General features: G+C 41.5%; 1 long non-coding RNA gene across 1 annotated transcript in view; it reads left to right on the top strand.

The window, feature by feature from the left end:
- The window catches only part of LOC107130692 (uncharacterized), a 530,980-nt gene that overhangs the window by 436,218 nt on the left and 73,071 nt on the right, over positions 1-21,691 (top strand). The window contains exon 5 of the long non-coding RNA XR_010577486.1: positions 19,769-19,944. This is a non-coding gene — a long non-coding RNA (uncharacterized lncRNA). The remainder of the gene's footprint in view (positions 1-19,768; positions 19,945-21,691) is intronic.

Raw genomic sequence — 21,691 nt, forward strand, 5'->3', positions numbered from 1 at the left:
AAGCAGGAAGGAATTAGGGAGCGATAAGGAAGCAATCATGATGAATGAGGGGTCTGAGCTCTCGTTATCTGGATGTGGTGATCTAGTGAGTTTCAGTCCCTTGCCTGAGGGTCAGTTTCCTGAGAAGAGAATTCAGATGGGGCAAATATAAGTTTCAAATTTTAAGAGCAGGAGAGTCAATTTCTATATTTATTCAAAAAACCCATAAACATTATTTCTATGGCGCAATTGGGCTGATTTCACTAGCCCAGTGCTTGGATATCTTCAGTGCATTATTGAGTAAATAACTGCTCAGTAAATAACTGCTGAATTAAAGGAAGGTGGCGATGATGGCAGTGGTTGTGGAAGAGGCGCTGGTTAGTAGCCACGATGATTGTTTTTGGTGGGAATGTTACTGACGGTGGTGATGATGATACTGATGATAGAGGTGGTCCTACTGATGTTGGTGAGGTTGGTATTGTTGAGTCCTAACTAAGAGAAAGGAGCACTAAATTATCTAGGAGTAATATCATTTTGATAATGAAGGAAAATTTGGTGGTAAGCCTGATTGCCAGTCTATGCAACAGTTAGCAGGAGAAAATAGCAGACTTTCTCTGATAGCTTTGGGATCTGATGAATAGACAGCAGAGGCTACTGGGAGCAATTTTATCAGTCTCTAGAGAGTCCTAGCTGACTCCCTAAATGCCTCTTTGCTCCAGGACTTGGTTTTTTGAAGGAATTGAGCAAGGAATATGAAAGAAGAGGGATAAATAGTCACACCCAGAGTAACTTCCCATCCCTCATTGTCTCATGCAAAGAAAAGACATTCTTTAGAAGGGATCCTTCCAAAGAAAACATCCTGAGCATCTAAGTATCCTGCTTGTGGATCCCCAGTAGCCAGCACGCTGACTCACTGATATTTGTGCAGCTCCCATGTGCCAGTGAATTATAATGAGAATATTCTGGGCGATCAAATTACTGGATCTGAAGGGGATGGTGAAGTAGGGGTTGCCCACATAGGTCACTTTCTAGAAAGCAGGTTCCAAAAATGTCTTTCTGTGCACTGAGAATTGGATCTCACCATTCCAACAGAGAGAATATTTCCTGCCCATAACATACATAGACCGAAGGAATTAAAATGCAATGAGTTATTTGAAAGCTTATTGTACTTAAATCCACAAAAATTAGGTACTTTTCAACTTATTTATCCTGTGCTGTATTTAAACCACTTCCCTCCTGCCTTTGTTCTGTAAATAACCATTCCAAAATCTAAACTGCCTATCGAACAACAAAGCAATGATTCAGTTAATAATTATAAACCTTAACAATTCAGCATGCACCCACTTACAGAAGAACTAGATATCACTTGCCTGAAATATTTGACAGTCATACAAGAAAGCAATGGGCTACTTAAACAACGCAGTCATGTTGGGAGCTGTTGGGGAAGGGGTAAGGGCGGGGAGGATTGTTTTTGAATGAAACTTCGTCTACGTGGTTCCAATGGATTCTTTCCCACACAAGCTCAAGCCTACATCTCACAGAGCTATTAGGTCTGTTCACTTCCTTGTGCTCTGCTCCAAGAATTAGTGAGTCATGTTTTAAGCACAAATTCTTAACATAGGTGCTACCAGGGAACAAAGGAAAACAAAATGCCTCATTCTTTTATTCATCTTTTGAAAGGAAACTCATGGCGGAAACATTTGTATAACATTCCATTTATGTAACCTGAGAAATATCAGCTGAAGGAAAGAACAGTACAGCTGAGGAAGGGGACTGTGGTGCTTGCTTTCCACAAACCCATGCCCCTCCTAGACTATTAGTTCCTAATGTGTTTCACAGCTCGTGGGCCAGCAAGGAAATGTGAGGGCACATAGCGGGAGGCAGAGAGGTGGAGGGGAGCACATCAGGAGAGCCCAAATGCTCCAGCAGGTATTAGGAAATGCTTCAGTAGAGTGTTTGCAAGCATGGGCTGCAGAGTCAGGCAGACCACTGGCTGTGTGACCCTGGGCAGGTGGCTGAACGTCTCTGTGCCGTAGCATCATTGTTGGGAAGAACGAGGATAACAAAGAAACATACCACAGGGACAACAGAAAACCATGTCTGATACATAAACCAAATTCAATAAAGCTCCTTGGGTCCAATTCTGGTTTCTTCTCTTGGATCGGTCATTTTGCTCCTCTTAGTTCCAGTCTCCTCATCTTTCTCTGAATCTTTTATACTTGGGATTGGTGGAAAAGTTACAGAAATGTTCTGAAAATGGAAAAATGTCATTACAACCTAGCCATAGCTCACACATATCAGTGTGAACCAGGAATCAACCACGTGTGACCACAAAAGGGAAAGGAGAAAGAATACAAGTCTTTCCAGCTCTTTATTGCCCATACATCTTGGATATGTTGAAACACCTTTACTGACTATCTTCAAGTTAGTTTATTAATGCTCTACTATTTTTTATTTCTGTCATAGTATGCATACGATGTATTAGACAGGGCTCTGGGTACAGATGGGCAGGGTTTAAATGACAGATTTAAGGCAGTGGCTCACACCTGTAATCCCAGCACTTTCGGAGGCCAAGGCAGACTGATCACTTGAGGTCAGGAGTTCAAGACCAGCCTGGCCAACATGGCAAAACACTGTCTCTACTAATAATACAAAAATTAGTCGGGCTCGTTGGCACACACCTGTAATCCCAGCTACTTGGGAGGCTGAGGCACAAGAATTGCTTAAACCTGGGAGGCGGAGGTTGCAGTGAGCTGAGATCACACCACTGCACTCCAGCCTGGGTGACAGAGTAAAACTGTCAATCAATCAATCAATCAATAAATAATGGATGTTCTCCTATGTGCCCTGGAGCAAGTGAATTGAACCCTGGTTTTTTCCTGCCGCAGGCTTACCAAAGTTAATTTTGTTCATTGGTCTATTCAAAGAATCAGCTTTTGCTTCTTTTTATCCTTTTTACTATGTTGTTTTCTATATCACAAATTTCATCTTTTGCATTGGCAATGCCCATGTATTCCCTCATGATTTACTTTGAATTTTCCCTAGATTCTTAACAAAAATTATTTATTTTCGGTGATAAAATAATAAAGGCATTTTAGGCTATACATTTTTCTGTAATAATAGATTTATTTCTAATAGGTTTTGACAACAAGTAATCGTCTTTTCACTGATTCCTAGATAGGATTTCATTTCTATTTTTATTTCTTCTTGGCTCTCAGGCTTATATTAAAGAACATTCCATATTCATACTTTCCCAGTAGTTAAACTTTTAAAAATTCTATTTACTTTGCTTTTCTATTTGTTGGGCATATGAACTATAGCCCTAGATTTCTAAATTTACTGAATTATAATCAGAAAAGGGCAACTTAAAAAATCTATATTTGGGGGAAAATCATCATTATTTTTAGAGACATGGTCTTGCTCTGTCACCTGGGCTGGAATGCAGTGGTGCAATCATAGCTCACTGTAGCCTCAAACTCCTGGGCTCATGCGATCCTCCCACCTCAACCTCCCAAGTAACTAGGACTTCAGATGCATGCCACCACATCTGGCTAACTTTTAAAGTTTTTGGGGAGATGCGGGTCTCACTGTGTTGCAAGCATGGGCTGCAGAGTCAGGCAGATCACTGGCTGTGTGACCCTGGGCAGGTGGCTGAACGTCTCTGTTCCTAACCCTAACCCTAACCCTGACCCAGGCTGGTTTCAAACTCCTGGTCTCAAGGAATTCTCCCACTCTGGCCTCCCTAAAAGTGCTGAGATTACAGGTGTACTCCAAGAGTGCTGAGATTACAGGTGTGAGCCACTACTCCTGGCCCCAGGGTACTTTTTAAAGTTATTTTTTTATTGCAATCAAATACTGCGTTTTAAAATTTGTTACTTAGATGTAAGAGAGAATTAATATCCTCTCTGTATAGTTCCTTACATATATAAAAGCAAGCTTATTTAAATTACTCAAATAAGTATATCTTTCAGAAATAACTGTCAAGTTTTTCAATCATATTCTGAGACAGGTGAAACTGTTTTATCTTGGATTTCTGAATTGTTCATTTTACTGTTACATAATAAGACACTGATTAGATGCTTTGGGTTTTGAAGTTTTTCCTTACCTGATTGGCCAACTCTCTAAGTCTCAGTTTGTCCATCCATAAAATAGAAGTAATAATGCTTGCATTGTAGAGTTGTAAAAATATACAATGAGAAAAATATTGTGAGGTACCCAGCATAGTAGCCACCATACAGTAGACAATAACCTATTTTACTTATCTACCTTTCATTCCTTAAGCTAACTATCTGTTAGTCCCAAGAATAAAATCTTGGGACTGGGAAAAGTCTTCTTAATTTCTATTTAGGGGCCCTGGATCATTGAGATTCTTCTTTCCTGTTAACTACCAGGCTATGGTTTTGAAAGAATCTCTGTTAGAAATATAATAGCATCATTCTCGACAGAAGAATGGAAAACTAGTGTTCTAAACTGGATCAAAGGGTGTCTTGTGAAATAATGCAGTCATTGTTCTCTATAGTTTTGCTCCAATAGGTCGAGGATATACTAGTGTATCAGGGGTAGCTATGGATCCTGGGATTTCCCCTTTACCACAAAGGAGATGATGTAGGTGTGAAATTCCAGGCACCTTGCCCATCTTTTGTAATCCATTCTTCTTTTTTTCTCTCTACCGGTTGCTTCAGATTCTAACTCTACAGCCCACCTGGCTTAGAGTGCTGATGCCTTCTCAAGGCTTCCTCACTAAACTTCCTAGAAGCTATGTTCCAAGGAAGGTAGAATCATTGTTCTGGAAAACTAACTAAAACTACATTCAATGCTTATCAATAGATGACTCACTCAACATATTAACTTTCACATTTTAAATTATATGCTCTTACTCATTAAATATACACAAAGCTTTTTCTCTCTCTCCTCTTTCTCCCAGAAGTGTTTGCAAAATTCTTTCTTTTTCCTATAAGTTTAAATACTTCTACAAAGTTATGTCTTTTATGAAAGAGAAATGTTAGTAGCAAAAGGTACAACATTTGCTAAACAGGTCAGGTGGCATCTACAAACACATCACCCTGAGTTTTCACAGAAAGCCTGAGAGAAGATGTCATGTTCACTTTTCTGAAGACAAAACAGAGGCTCAGAGAATCAGCTTGCTGAAGGTTTCACAGCTGGCAGATCTAGGAATCTAAACCATTTCTGTTATCATGGCCCATGTTCCATTTGGTTATGCTCTCCTCCCACAAACCTCCCTTAGGTTTTGGAAACTGAAAAATGTATGTGGAGTGATTGCCTGAGGTTCCTCTAGTTAGAATTGATCGATTGAGCCACATCTACAGCAATATTAGATGGGGAGGAACCCCATGAATCCTCAAATCTCTTTTAAGAAAACCATTGAGGGTCTTGAATGCTTATATGGTCCATATGGACATTTGGTGCTTTTTTTATTTGGCTTAAGTGAAGCAGCGTCATTGTCTGGGGTAAATACCCAGGGTTCATCATCTCGTGCCAAGATGATTAAGGACACAGACCACATGAGGAGTGAGTTTAGGAGCAGAGGGTTAACAGGCAAAAGAAACAGAAAGGAGACCAGCTCTCTCCCTTGTAAGAGAGAGGGGCTCCCAAAAGGGGAAAAAACCACCCCTTGGTGGACTGCACCAGAATTTATAGGCAGGCTGAAGGAGGTAGTGTCTGATTTACGTAAGGCTCACAGATTGGTTCAACCAGGTGTGATGTTTACATAGTGCAGCGGGAAAGGCTGGTCACCCCACCTGAATCTTATTAAGTAAATTGGGTCTTTGCCTGGCGGGGGCCATATTGTCTTCTCCTTACTGTACACATGGTTTGGCAAAGAGAAGGGAAGATGGAGCCACTCTTTTGAACGTGCCTAGTCCCACGTAGCCTTTTCCTATTGGCACAACTGTGGGCATTCACCCGTGCAAGCTTCCAGCTTGCTTATCGATGTCTGCAGCTTGATTATACAGGCTGCTCTTTGTTAGAAAAGAAAATGATCTGGGGGCTGCTTTTCATTAAAAGGAAAACTTTACCAAGGACTCCTGTACCCTCACTATCTGCCTAAGTAATTTCTTCCTAACTCCTATAGCATGAGGATTGACATTCTTCAGAGGTAAGGTGTTATGCTGCAAGTTTGTATTATCTGGCAAATTGATTGGAAGATGTTACAGTAAATTGTCTCCAAAGATGATGCCGTAAATTAATTATTTTCCTCTATGCACATGATACTCTGCCCACCTAAATTTATAGTCTGCTTCTTATTATCTTAAGCCCGGAGTGGACTTTTGACTTGTTTTGGTGAGCAAAATATAGCAAAAATGATGCTATGCCAGTTCCAGGTTTATCCTTTAAGAAGTCCGGCAGCTTCTGCTTTCATTCTTAAAGCCAGCCACCATCTAAGACATCAGATTAACCTGAGACTACCATGCTGTGAAAAAACACAAACCAGCCACATGGAGGGGCCACATGGAAGAGGATGAGGCACTGTCCATGTGAATGAAGTCTCTCAAATCTTCCATCCCAGCCCAGACACCAGCTGGATACAGCCAAAGCAGTGACTCAGTTGATACCACTAGACAGAGAAGAGCTGCGTGCCGAGCCAAGGCAACCTACAGAATCAGGAGAAGTATTTTTATTTTTTGTTTAATCCATTAAGTTTTAGGGTGTGTTACTACACAGCAATGGATAATTGGTGGATGTTTAGGTCAAGAATAGACAAAAATTAAAAATTTAAAAAAAAAACTTGTTCTAATGGCCCATACATAATCCACCAATCGCCAGGAGTTTGCAACTCTGGCTGAACATCAGAATCACCTGGAAAGTTTTTTAAACTACAGATGCTCAAAACCTAATGGAAGCCTTTAAAATGCAAAACTTTAAGGCCTGCACATTTGCATGTTTTTAAATTCCCTCAATATATATAAAATGAGCAGTTATTGTACTAACCCACGAAATTAAAGACTCATTTACTTTAAGAAGTTCCTTTTTCAAAATGCAAATTCTTTCAGGGAGTGATAAATCAAGCAGATGGTCACAGGATTACATCTTTAATCAGATTGTTTTCTTAACTCCTGGCCAGGATTAGCAAATGTAGAGTACAGGAGAGTTAAAGACAAAGCGTGCACACACCTGACCAGGGAGCTATTGACTGAGGTCCCAAAGAGACGTCATTAGAACAGCCTACGGTGAGCTTGGGCCTAATGCGTGCCTGGAAATTGGAAGACAGGTGCAAAAGGTACAGTGGAAGATTGACAAGGCTGATTACAACTATTCTGATGTCAAGTCACTGAAAATCACCCCAGGAGTGGCCCTTAAAGCTTGTTATTTAGGAACCTAAGAAATTATTATGGAGGTTACTAAAAGGGAGCACAGTAAAGATCCAGTCAGATAACAATACCTGTGCTCATACCTGACCTCTCAGAAGGCCAGGATATGAAGTTGTTCTGATTCCTCTTCCCTAATCAAAGAAATAGAATGTGTCTAAAGATAAGTCCAAGAAGAGTCAGAGTTCAGTGTTGAAAATGGAGTGTTGAAGAAAGAAGGCTTTTGTTGTGAGCCAGGGAATTCCTGTGTCTTTGTCTTTTCCTTCATATTTCCCCTAAGCTGCCCAGACCACCTTCCTCACAAAGCCTCACAGGGTGGTTACCTGTCCCTGAGGAGTGGTGAGTCAGCTCCCTCTGAGAACTTTTCACTTTTACTATTTCTCTCTTACTGAGTCTGTACTAAGATACACCTGGGGGTTTTATGTTCCCTAAAGAAAGGAAGTGAAACGTACTGCGTTTCCTATACTACTCAACCTTCCTTTCTCGATGTGGAAAGAACAATAAATCTATAGTTCCTGAAATCTCTGTACTTCCTGTGTTGCTTAGTCAATAAGAAGAGAATTAGCAGGTACTGAGCACCCACCATATGTTAATTGCATTACCTGCATTCTCGTATCAATGATCATGCCCTATGAGTTATACTTGTTGAAATAAGTTTTGTGATCCCATTTGACAGAATAGGACACTGAGGCTAAGATTTTGAGGTTGCTTGCCTAAAATCATATAATTAAGAAATGATGGGAACAGGATTTGAGCCCAGATTTGGTTGACCTATATCCTATAATTCTAGCCAACGAAGTATCTCTGCCAAGAATTTTAAAAACATCATTATTTCAGGGACTGGAGTGGGACATTTTCAGCAGGTCATTTTGTTAGCATACGAACATAGCCTAACCACCTGCTACTTCAGATCAAAGTCAAAATCCAGCAGCATTTGTCTCACCTGGAAGTAAGTACTATTGACGCATGCTACTCAAGTGAGCGCTGCTGACAGGCCACATTGACATCATCTGGGAGCCTGTGTGAAATGTGGCATCTCAAGACCCACTCCAGGCCTACTGAATTAGAATCTGCATTTTCACAAAGTCCGCATGTACCTTAGTAGGCAGATTAAAGTTTGAGAAGCACTGATCTAAATTAATGTGTTCTAATTATTTGAGCCTGATACCTCGCTGATTTTTTTTTTCTAGACACAGTGCTACTTACATACTTGAATTCCTAGGGACTTCACATCTCACAATGAGGGGGCGGGGGGCTTGAAACCCAAATAGGCAAAATCGGGGATTGCAGACTTCCCAGTAAATTAGTGGCAGACTCAGACCTAAGACAAGTCCTTACCAGATGCTTAACACCTGTCATTTAGACATCATGTATTAAGCTCTAGGTCTGTGCCAGGAACCTTGCTAGGTGCTGAGGATTCAGTGGTGAAAGAAATAATTTGTGCCCTCAAAGAACCCCTGATCCATTGAGGGAGACAGATACACACACGAGCAATGATGAAACAATATGGCAATGGGGAGACAGAGTGACACAGGTGACATGAAGCTTCCAATAGGAGACACTTGGAGTCGCCAGGCTTCGTAGAAGAGGTGCAGCCTTCACCAGACCAGGTGCCACCAACTTTGTGATTAATTGATGTTCCAGCTCCCCCTCTATCATTCATTCCCCTTTCTCCTTTTCACTTGTCTTCACTCCATTCTCTTTACCATCGCCCCTTGGCCTGGGTCCCTTCTACTTCTCAGATTCCCATCTTTTCCTTCAAGGCTTTTCCCGCCGGCTCACCCTAATCCACAAGTTCTGCTTTCTCTTAACACCTGTAACTTTTCTGTATTCTATCTGTTTCCAGATCCTCCTGCCCACCAACATCACCTTAGGAGCCTTAAAAACTAAAAAGCCCCATAACAGGCCCTACCCTCAACTCTAGAGATGATTCTAGGTCATCACTTTTTCCCCAGAGCTGCGTGTACAGCAAGGGTTGAGATGAGAACCTTGTTGACCCCGCTCGCCTGCCATCTACCCCTAGCAGCTTGCATTACGGAGAGAGGCAGAGTTTATAAAGGCCTCTGCACCCATCATCCCATTTGATTCCCACATCAGCCCCATAAAATAACAAGTAAGAGGTGCTTAGTCCATTTTACAGACGGGAAAAGTTGCCCAGATCTGGGACCTATGTCTTCTGACTCGCCCTGTGCTGCTTGGAGAATATGTGTATGGTTAGAATGAAGGCAGAGCCCTGCCTTGCTCTTTCAATGCCCCCATTTCCCTAGCCTAACATGTGTAAGCCTAACATGTGTAACATGTGTAAGTTGATGGTTGATGACAACTGCTTATTGAAGGAGGCATGTGTCATTTTCCCAGGTCTCGAAGGTCTCCACCTGAGAAAGAGGAACTAGGAGTTGGGTGTAAATCAGAAACCATATGACCAGACACACTTGAGTACACTCTGTGAGAAAAGGGAAGGATGCGGACAGCCAGAGGTATTGGAACTTCCCTCAAAATCAATCAAGAGTCATGTTCTGATCAGAAGCGCAGATAAGAGGATCATGAGGACTGAAATGTTCTAGGGTTTCGTTCCTTCCCACCCAGCCACCACCTGCTATTCTGTCTGAGCAGTGCTCTCGTGAACGGGACCCTTCTTACCTATCCTTGCCTAGAAAGTAAACATGGAAACACTATGAAGCTCCCCTCTCTCCTGATTCTGAATGCAGCCCAGGAAGCAGGACTGATGAGAGGAGCCCTTAGCAAACATAAACTTGGGCAGGAAGGGGTTGGGAGTGAGGACTAGGAAAAAAAACCTTCTTTTGCTTTCTTTTTTTGTAATCTCTTTGCTAGGTTTTCTCCATGTTCTGCTTCAGAAATAGACTGGATATGTCCTATGTATGTTTTATTCCTCTCATCTCAGGAATAATTTCCAGTTCTTAGAAAAGAGCAAGGCAAGGAACGGGCAGGGGCGGGCTGAACGCCTCCCTGCTGTGAGGAAGGAGGCACGGATAGGGCGCACAGGAGAGCTGACATTATACAATCCACATATCAGCATTTCTGGGGCAGCCAGGAGGTTATTCCTAAGGGGAGCATGTTCTAAACCAGCAGAAAATAAATGCTGCTTCAAAAATAAGCATTTCAGGCTGTGACTTTCTTGGGTCAGAGAAGCCTTGTTATTTTTCAGAGTAAATCTGCCCCAGCACACACGGCTGCTGCACTAAAAGGGCTTATTTCAGAAGGCACTGGGTCCTTATTTTCATAAATAAATAAACCCTCACAGGCCTTTGGAATCTGATTATATTTGGGACAAAACTCCTAAATATAGGGCCATTGTCTGAAACCATGTGACCCACCCCAGTCTTTTAACTTAATTGTATCTATTAAAGAATGGCATGCTTCCAGGGCCAGGATTAGGCTGTAAGCTGGTTTTCAACAAATATCATGGGTTCTTTTGTGTTGTTTGCAGGGGAAGTGGGGACAAATGACTTTCTCTTGATTAGAAAAGCTAATACTTTCATTTCAAAACACCAAGAAAAAATAAAACCCTCTTCATTGGTGTTTGTCATTTTTCTTGGATAGGACAAAATCCTATTCTTAGAGAAAAGCCTAACGCACACATCCACCCTCTGTGTCGCTAACTGGTGGAGACGTTGGTTTCTATCTTAGCGTCTTTTGTTAACTGACCCATTCCCAACTTTATTATTATTACTATTATTAATTAATATTAATTATTATTATTTTGAGACAGAGTCTTGCTCTGTTGCCCAGGTTGGAGTACAGTGGTGCAGTCTTGGCTCACTGCAACTTCCACCTCCTGGGTTCAAGCAATTCTCCTGCCTCAGCCTCCTGAGTAGCTGGGATTGCAGGCACCTGCCACCACCATGCCTGACTAATTTTTGTATGTTTAATATAGACGGAGTTTTGCCATGTTGGCCAGGCTGGTCTTGAACTCCTGACCTCAGGTGATCTACCTGCCTCAGCCTCCCAAAGTGCTGGGATTACAGGCGTGAGCTACTGCACCCAGTTCCAACTTGATTAGTTTAATTTAGAGGAGTGACGTCAACTCTATTCATTCACCAGAAAACTATCTACTAGTGTGGACCAACTCTGAGGAAACACTTGGTCTATAGAACAGATGGCTGGCTTGCCTTGATGAGGCTGTCTGTTAAATGGGTGGGAAGACATTAATAAATAATCACACCATAAGCCATCTACTTTTATTGGAATAAATTCCTTGAAAAAGGGCTGTGAAGACATAGGCCTGGACCTTGGAATATAGGCAGGGGGTTCAGGAACGGCTTTTCTGAGGCAATAACATTTCAAATGAGACTTTCAGGAATAAGAGTGGGCTAGGGAAGAGAAGCCGGAAGGGCAGGTGTTCTTGGCAGGGGGGGTGACCAGTGTGAGTGTCCCGAAAGAAGGCCAGCTTCTGCCACCATGCCCGGCCTGGAAGCTAGACAGGTAGCAATGGTAAATGCATGGCATGTGATTGGAACACAGAAGAGGGATACCAGAATCAAAAAGGCTTCCTGGAGGAGACACAACTGAGCCAGGTGAAAGGAGGCGGGATGAGGTACATTTCTGAAAGAGGAGATTTGGCAAGGTCACAGAGGCCACAGGGACTTGGGGAGTGAGATGAGGCAAAGTCCAACTCTTATTGCAGGGGTAGGAAGCTGGGGAAGTGTGGGCAGAGATTTGAAACCATCATATGGAGATGTGGAGAGAGTGGGAGCCCTGGAGGGTCAATGGGGTGTTGGTGGAACAAGGTCGAATTGAAGTGTTTGGATGAACGCTTCGAGTGAAGCAAACTTAGAAATGGGGCCTCCTCGTAAAACTGAAGAATCACACTTCAGACTTGCTCCAGGTTAAATTTTATTTACAAAAGCAGATGGCTGTAGACTGGATTTGGCCCATGGGCTGTGGTTTGCCTACTTCTGCTCCAGACAGGAGACTGGAGGTTCAGGGAAAAGCATACGGTGTATACTAACCATGGTGGCAATCTCTTTTGGAGAGGAATGCGTTAAGTGAAACCATCTTGCTGGCATCTCTTTCTGTGCTGGTTGGTTTCTTGTGGTTCAGAAACACAGTGAGTAAGTCAGTCAACAACTCTTGTGCAAGAGTTTTCTAGGTTCCAGGTCTGTGCTAGGACCCAGAGATCAGTGAGAACAAAATGGAAGGGACATCTTTGTGCCCAGTCAGTGAGCTGGCGCATGTTGATTGTCCACTATGGGGCAGGCTCTCTACCAACATCTTGAGATTCAGTACTGAACACTTTTAGTGGCACGTGTATCCCTCCATCTGTCCATCCATCCACCCAGCGACTTAACAAGCATGTCATGAATTTCTGGCAGCATAAGACATGTTGGCAGAACTCTGTGGGATTTATTGGTAACCCAGCCATGACTCTTGCTTCCAACTTGCCTACCTTCTAGAGAGAGAGATAAGCCAAGTGCATTAAATATCCAAGATCTGAGGTGGACAGGGTAATGTACTGCCAGCAAAGAACAGATGGGGATGGAGTGGGTGCTCAGAGCAGAATAAGATGACTTTCAGCTGGAAGAGATCAGGAAGGCTGACAAGATGACGTCTAGTTTCCTGTTAACCCTTTAAAGTGACATGTGAGTCTCTGCAAGGATTACAAGCAGATTTGAAAAGACAATGCTCTTTTGTACATGCTATTAGCCCTCGGGTCCCATCAGGGCAAGTCTTACAAATGCCTTATGATTTCACAGTCCTGGAGATGGCTCCTTTCTCCTACCAGCAAAAGTATCTTACCCAGCACGGTTTGCCTATTTGCTAGGAATTTTCATATGTGTCAGCTCTTGAGTTGAGCACTGAAGGGAGTTATTAATAGAAAACAATAATAATTCTTGCAATAACTCTGTGCAGTGTATTGTTCCATCTATTTTAAAGATGGGGAAGCTGACGCTAAGAGGAGTAAGTAGCTTGCCTGGTATTACAGAAGAGAGGGAAGCAAGCACGGAACCCATATCTCTTGACTCTCAGATGATTCTCTCTTTAACAAACTCTCTGGTTGCCAGTCTTCAGATTAGTAGCCTATAATTTGCTTTGACTTCTTCCTCCATTCAGGTCAGCTTCCTGCTTGACATTTCTTTCTCCACTCCACTTCTCAGAGATGGCTCTTTCTGTTTTACTCCCACAACCAGCTCCATGCTCATCATTATTGGGTCAACAAACATTTATTTTCTGCCCACAGGGGATCATAGTCTATTATCCAGGATTTTCCTGGGTAATAAATTGGCCTTCTCACTTTTTACTTTCCCCTTTCAAATCTGCCGATCAGATACCAATAATAAGCCATCTCTTTAGTGTAATGTAAGACACATTCACTGATTATCTAACTTGTGGCAGGCATTGTCCTGGGTCTTGAGGAAGAAAAATTATAAATTTACAAACCTCATAGTTTACAAAGCATTTTATTGAAGCCAGATAGGCTTCAGGATAAATAGCAAACTTCATTGGAAATGGTCATAGGGAGTCTGGGCAAAAGAAACACTCTCAATACAGAAAGAAAGAAAAGATGGGTTTTCTGAAAAAAAGAAGCAGCAGCTTGTGCAGTATTTGGCAGCCCCAGCCAACAGCACAAGAGGAAAGGGAGAAAGAGCACCTCATTCCCAGTTGTGGGGCAAGAACAGATTCAATATAGCTATTTAAGAAGCCAAGACAGAATTACATGGGTAGGGAGGATGTCCTAAAGTTTGGACATGGGTAGGGACATGGGTAGGGAGGATGTCCTAAAGTTTGGACATGGGTAGGGAGGATGTCCAGAGCCCAAAAGTTTAACACCCTTTGATCACCTTCCGTCTAGAGAGACCACTCAGCAAAGGTCGTTGGCTATGATAATTAAACTGTTTTTCTAAATAGAAGCAATTTCAAGAAGGCAGGTTGACCTTTGGGAGAATTTCTAGCAGCAATCACTTCATGATTGATTGGGAATATCTGCAAATACACGTGTCCTGAGAGGTGAATGAGAAATGTGGGCAGTTACTGTTTTCCCAATAAGTCTATTTGTCCTTGTGGAACACTTTAGGGGAGAGTAGCATTGAGGAAACAAAAATGGCCCAGGGATCTTGGAAGCTCTATCTGTGAATGTGTTCCTCAGTTCTCGGATTTAGGGGATTGGGGAGGGATGTGGAAAGCGTAGACAGAAGGCACTGCAGAAGAGGAGAGTAAATGACTTTAGGTCATTGAACTGGTTTTTGATAGAAATCAAGTTAAGAAAAATAGAAGTCAATAGTACTAAGTTTGAACTTTATCTTTCTAAAAACTGCTTCTGTGGGCAGAGTTCATATGCTGGAGGAATGAATCATAATGACACCCCTTGGTATGACCCTGGGGAGAATAAATGTGACTTATTTGAGGTTTCTGAGCATGACTTTCAGAAAGAAAACAAGAGGAGAGGGAAATACCCTTTCTCTCTGTCACACTGTCAGGTTAGAAACTCACTTTAGGGGCCACAACCTATGACAAATATGCTCATGCAAATTCTGCACTCGCTTCCACGCTCCATTTCTTTGCCAACTATGTAGCTAAGCAAAATGGAACAAGAAATAGTGTCTTGGGAGAAATAAAATTGCTGGATTAGATACAGGCCACCTTTATATAAAGAAAAAAAGTTAAATTATGCTGCTGGTGAAATGAGTCCATCTGGGTTATTGTGGAATTTTATGTGAGACTGAGATAGCTGATTAAGATGATGATGCTTGAGTATTATCATTTTAGTAATAAATATTTCCAGAATCAAAGTGAATAATATGTAGGGAAGAGGGAAGCAAACTGCAGCCATGGGCCAGCAGCCTGGTTTTTTGTTTCGTTTTGTTTTATGGCTCTTGAGCTAAGAATAATTTTTAAATTTTGAAGCGGCTACATTTTATTTTATTTTATTTTATTTTATTTTTTTAGGCTAGTCTAGTGAATACATTTTAAATGCTTATACAAGCACTGAAGTGATAGCTTCAATTTTGCCTGTTGGCACACAAAGTCTACAATATTAATTATCTGTATCTTCTAAAAAACAGTTTGTCAGCCCCTGGGATAATAAATAGTAGATATAGGCTGGGCATGGTGGCTCATGCCTATAATCCCAGCACTTTGAGAAGCTGAGGCAGGCAGATCACCTGAGGTCAGGAGTTCGAGACCAGCCTGGCCAACATGATGAAGCCCTGTTTCTACTAAAAATACAAAAAATTCTCTGGGTGTGGTGGCACATGCCTGTAGCACCTGTAATCCCAGCTGCTCAGGAGGCTGAGGCAGGGGAATCACTTGAACCTGGGAGGTGGAGGTCGCAGTGAGCTGAGATTGCACCATTGCACTCCAGCTCAGGCAACAAGAGTGAAACTCCATCTCAAAAAAAAAAAAAAAAAAAAGAATGTATAGTCTCCTGGGTCAAAGAGATCTGAATTTGGATTCTGCCTAGATACATCATTAATTCATTTCAAAATACTTACCAAGTAGGTATTCTTTCTTCACTTGGCTTCCAAGATACCACCCTCTCCTGAATTTCTTCCTTCCTCACTCACCAATTCTTACCAATCTTCTTTGCCAGTTGTTCCCAGTCTTCCTGATCTCTCAGCACCAAGACCATGGCTCAGGTCTTGGCCCCACTCCTCTTTTCCACCTGTACTCACCGGGTGCTTGTGCTGAGTTCATTCTTCCCATTTTATTTACTAACACCAATGTGCTGATGACTTCCAAATTTATACTTTTAGCCCGGGCCTCTCCCTTACACTCTATGGTCATAATACAACTATCATCTTTAATATCTCCATTTGATGATGAACATAGATCTCAAACTTAATACATACAAAAAAGAGCTTCTGATCTTCATCCCCAAACCTGATTTTTCTAGAGTCTTCCTTGTATTGGTAAATGATAACTTCATTCTCCCTGTTATGTCAGCTTCTTCATTGGAACTAGGCATCGAACTTGTCTCAGAGCTGATATAAAGAATAAACGATCCTCAATCGCTGATACTCTTGAGATCGTTTATTCTTTATATCAGCTCTGAGACAAGTTCGATGCCTATTCTCAGCAATCTATCGCAAGAACAGAAAACCAAACACCGCATGTTCTCACTCATAGGTGGGAACTGAACAATGAGATCACTTGGACTCAGGAAGGGGAACATCACACACCGGGGCCTATCACGGGGAGCGGGGAGGGGGGAGGGATGGCATTGGGAGTTATACCTGATGTAAATGACGAGTTGATGGGTGCTGACGAGTTGATGGGTGCAGCACGCCAACATGGCACAGGTATACATATGTAACAAACCTGCACGTTATCCACATGTACCCTAGAAAAAGTATAATAAAAAAAAAAGAAAAAGAAAAAAAAAAGAATAAACGAGATAATACAGTTTTACTGCTTCTCATAATACCTACCACATTCAGCATTCGGTAAGAGTGAGGAGAGGAGAGCATAACCTTCCAATTCTTTCATCTAATGGCTATGTTCTTTCCTTCTCTTTCAGACCCTTACTATCTTATCCCAGAACCATTACAAAAATTTAGTAACTGATAGCCTTGATTTAGTAGTAAAGTGCTAAATACAGAAAATATTATTCTCCTCATTTAAAGATGAGGAAAATGAAACAGCCAAGATGCCCTAGTCTCCCCTCTTAGCAAGCACCGAAGTTGGAATTTAAACACCAGCCCATCTGAAAAGCCAGTGTTCTCCAGGCTCAACCTCTGCAACACAACCTTCACCAGCTTACTCTCAGGTGAAGAGCAGACCCTACGAGGCTAAATATGATAACAAAACAGGGTAACTGGACTATAGGAGACAAGAGCAGGGCTTCTTCAACCGAGCTAACATATCAGAATTCTCTGAAATTTTTATGCAGATTCCTGAGCTTTGCACTAGAACTACTGAATCAGGTCGGGCCCAAGAATGTATACATTTTTAAAGCTCCAAAGGCATTTTTGAGCAGTCAGATTTAGGCACTCCTGCTCTAGGATTTAAAAGGAAGATTTCATAATATTTAGAGCCAATAAATATAATACAATAACCTACAACTCTCAAACCAAAAACCATATTTTCCAATATATAAATGGGCAAAGGGCATAAAAGGAGGATTTACAAAAGAGGAAGCAAAATGGTTAATAGAAATATTTCAAGTTATGAGACCTACTTATATTCAAATAATACAAACTTCTAAATGTTAATAAAATGCCATTTTAGCTGCCAAATTAGCCAAGATTTTATTAATGCAGATACAATATTCCTGTGAGTATGTGATGAAATGAGCACTTTCATAAACTACTGAGAAAGCAAATATTGGAGCCACCACTTTGAAAACCAATTTGGTAGCAAGTACCAAAGTCTTGGAAATGTCAGTAGTCTTTAATTCAGAAACTCCTTTATACAAATATATCCAATAAAATTATCCAAAAGGAATGAAAAAAAAATATACTGCACCTAAAAGACATTTATAACATCATTTACAAAAGCAAAATAAATAAAAATAAGTGAAATGTTAAACAAGAGAAAATGTGAATTATTCAGCATCATTGTATTATTAAGCAGTTATCAGATCTTTCAGAATACACTATATTATTTCGTTTTACACAAATAAATAAATAAATATGCCGGGGGAAATGTTTGAGTGTCCCTACATCAAATTGTTAACAACAGAGTCTGTGAGTGGAGTGTAATATTATTCTACACATATAAATTTGTTCAGACAAATTATGCTAAATCTACAACTCAAAATATGATGTTTCTTCTTTTTAGAAGGTTCTACCCAGCTTTCTATGCTGGTAAAATATTTTTGTTTTAAGAACTAATGCAAGTGTCATCTCCCCTAGAAAATCTAAGTGTTTTTTACCCAAGCAGTGATCCATTTATCCCCTTTATTTGTTAGCATAGATTACCTGTATTTTAGCACTTACTTGCTATTCAAAAATTATCTGTTGCTGTATTTTTTCCTCCTAGCAGACTATGAGCTGCCTGAAGGCAAGATCTGGGAGTCCTATATGGTCAAAAGTGTTTATTAAATTAATGATAAAATGATAAAATTCCTTGAATGATAAAATTCCTTGAAAGATCAATGGAAACCTTCCATTTAGTGTCTGTGACTCCATCACAAAGAATGCTGTGCAAATTGCTAAGAGGGTAGATGACTGTTTTTATCACCAGAAAAAAAAAAAAAAAAGAACAGAAAATGGTAGTTATCTCATATTGATGAGATGGTGGATATATTAATTACCTTGATTATAGTGATTATATCAAAATGTATATGTGTATCAAGACATCAAGCTATGCACCTTAAATATATACAATATTTATTTATCAATTATACCTCAATAAATGTGAAAAAAAAAGCTGTGAAAGACTTTTGGCTTCTACTTAGGATATAGAAAGCAGGAAAGAGTAGCACTCCTAGAGGTACTAGGACATAATGCTAAAGAATCTGCAAATTCGGCTGGGCACGGTGGCTCAAGCCTGTAATCCCAGCACTTTGGGAGGCCGAGACGGGTGGATCACGAGGTCAGGAGACGGAGACCATCGTGGCTAACACGGTGAAACCCTGTCTCTACAAAAAAATACAAAAAAAGTAGCCAGGCGCGGTGGCGGGGGTCTGTAGTCCCAGCTACTCTGGAGGCTGAGGCAGGAGAATGGCGTGAACCCGAGAGGCGGAGCTTGCAGTGAGCTGAGATCCGGTCACTGCACTCCAGCCTGGGCGACAGAGCGAGACTCCGTCTCAAAAAAAAAAAAAAAAAGAATCTGCAAATTCACAGCTTTTTATTTTTATCTTTACTTTTGTAACTAATCAGAGAACTGAGGTCGCAGGACAACAAACTGGTCCTAAATAAAAAGTAAGAAAAATGCCTTCAGGAAGAGCCAGGACATGAACACATGTTTTCTTAGGATAGACGCCCCCAGTAACCATACAGCCTGTTGACGATAACTCAACTAATGTTTTAAAAATTGGTAAAGGCTGAGTATGGGTTAACATAAGATTATGGAATCCCTGGAAGCCATAGAGAAATGGGATTCACGCTATTCATTGGCTCTTCTCAATAGACTACAAATTTCATCAGCTGTAAGATGATTGGAGGCAGGGTGAGAATCCTAAGAAAAATTTCCTCATGGCTCATATTTCAAAGAGAAAAATAGCAGCCAGTGTAGGATTGGAATAAAGCCTTACAGAGATTCTTCACTATATCTCTTCTGTAGAACACATAGCTTAAGCTTGTAAGAAAAAGGCAACAAACAATGTTGGCCTTGGGACAGCGGTGAAGACCCACTGCATCTGGGGAGAAGCAATAAAAATAGACTCTCTATCTCTGAAAGAAAAGCAAGAATACATGCTGAGCTCAGATAAACAGGTCTCTTGCAGTTTAGGAAAGGGCAGTATCATGGAGAAGGCACCACTATCGGGGTATTCAGGAACACAATGCCTATGTGAAACTGAGCCTCAATTCAAACAGCAGAAAACACTCTGTTTCTCTCCTCAGTCAGCAGCAGGTTCCTGCTATGAGAGGACAAGAGCATGTGAAAAAATCATCTTATAACATCAGAAAAAAGACCTAAACCTGACAGTGGAGCAGATCCCGAGGAACACATCTTGCACATGAGTCTCCAGTCTAAACACAACGTACCTCTAGAACTTAAATCTTATTGTGCAGGAAAGGTAAGTTACATAATTTGGATATTTCTCCCCTCTAAATCTCTTGTGGAAATGTAATCCCCAGTGTTGGAGGTGAGGCATGGAGGAGATGTTTGAATCATGGGGATGGATCCCTTGTAAATGGCTTAGCACTGTCCCCTTGGTGATGAGTGAGTTCACATAAGATCTGGTTGTTTAAAAGGGTGTGGCACCTCCTCCCTCTCTCTCTTGGTCCCACTCTTACCATGGGATATGCTGGCTCCCTGTCACCTTCTGCCGTGACTGTAAGCTTCCTGAGGCTTCACCAGAAGCAGATGTCAGCATTATGTTTTCTGTAAAGCCTGAAGAATCATGAGTCAATTAAACCTTTTTTCTTTTTTTTTGAGACAGAGTCTCACTTTGTTGCTCAGGCTGAAGTACAGTGGTATGATCTCAACTCACTGCAACCTCCACCTCCTGGGTTCAAGCATTTCTCCTGCCTTAGCCTCCTGAGTAGCTGAGATTACAGGCACCCACCACCAAAAAAAAGTAATAAATTTTGCATTTTTAGTAGAGATGGGGTTTCACCATGTTAGCCAGACTGGTCTTGAACTCCTGACCTCAGGCGATCCACCTGCTATGGCCTCCCAAAGTGCTGGGATTACAGGCATCAGCCACTGCCCCTGGGCCTTTTTTTTCTTTATAGGCTACCCAGCCTCAGGTATTCTTTATAGCAATGTGAGAATGGACTAACACAGAAAATCGGTACTGAGGAGTGGGGCATTGCTATAAAGATACCTGAAAATGTGGGAGCAACTTTGGAACTGGGTAATAGGCCTGAGATAAGAAGACTTTGAGGAGTGCAGAAGAAAATAGGAAGATGAGGGAATGTTTGAAACTTCTTAGAGGCTGGTTAAATGATTGAGACCAAAATGCTGAAAGTGATATGGACAGTGAAGTCCAGGCTGATGAGGTCTCAGATGGAAATGAGGAACTTATTGAGAACTGGAGCAAAGGTCACTCTTGTTATGCCTTAGCAAAGAACTTGGCTTCATTGTGTTTATGCTGTAGAGATCTTTGGAAGCCTGAACTTAAGAGTGATGACTTAGGATATGTGGGAGAAGAAATTTCTAAGCAGCAAAGCATTTAAGATGTGACCCGACTGCTTCTAACAGCTTATACTCAGATGCAGGAGCAAAGAAATGACTTAAAGCTGGGATTTATATTTAAAAAGAAAGCAAAGTATAAAAATTCGGAAAATATGTAGCTTCGCCATGTGGTAGAAAAGAAAAGCTCATTTTCAAGGGGAGAATCTAAGCAGGCTGCAGAGGACCCACTTGCTGGAGAGATCAGCATGATTAAAAGGGAGCCAAGTGCTAGTAACCAAGACAACAGGGAAAGGCCTGAAAGGCATTTTGGACATCTTCAAGCAACCTCTCTCATCACAGGCTCAGAGACCAAGGAGCAAAGAATGATTTCATGGGCCAGACCCAGGTGCCCACTGACCTGTACAGCCTTAGGACACTGCTCTCTGCATCTAGGCCACTCCAGTTCCAGCCTCACTCAAAAGGCCCCAGGTACAGCTCAGGTCATAGCTCTGGAAAGCACATTCTGTAAGCCTTGGTGGCTTCCATATTGTGTTAAGCCTGCAGGTATTTAGCATGCAAAAGTAAAGGAGGCTTGGTAACTTCTACCTAGATTTCAGAGGATATGTAAGAAAGCGTGGGTGACCAGGCAGAAGCCTGTACAGGAGCAGAGCCCCCACAGAGAGTCTCTGCTAGGGTAGTGCCAA

Source organism: Macaca fascicularis, chromosome 8 (assembly GCF_037993035.2).
Source record: "Macaca fascicularis isolate 582-1 chromosome 8, T2T-MFA8v1.1".
Lineage (NCBI taxonomy): Eukaryota > Metazoa > Chordata > Mammalia > Primates > Cercopithecidae > Macaca > Macaca fascicularis.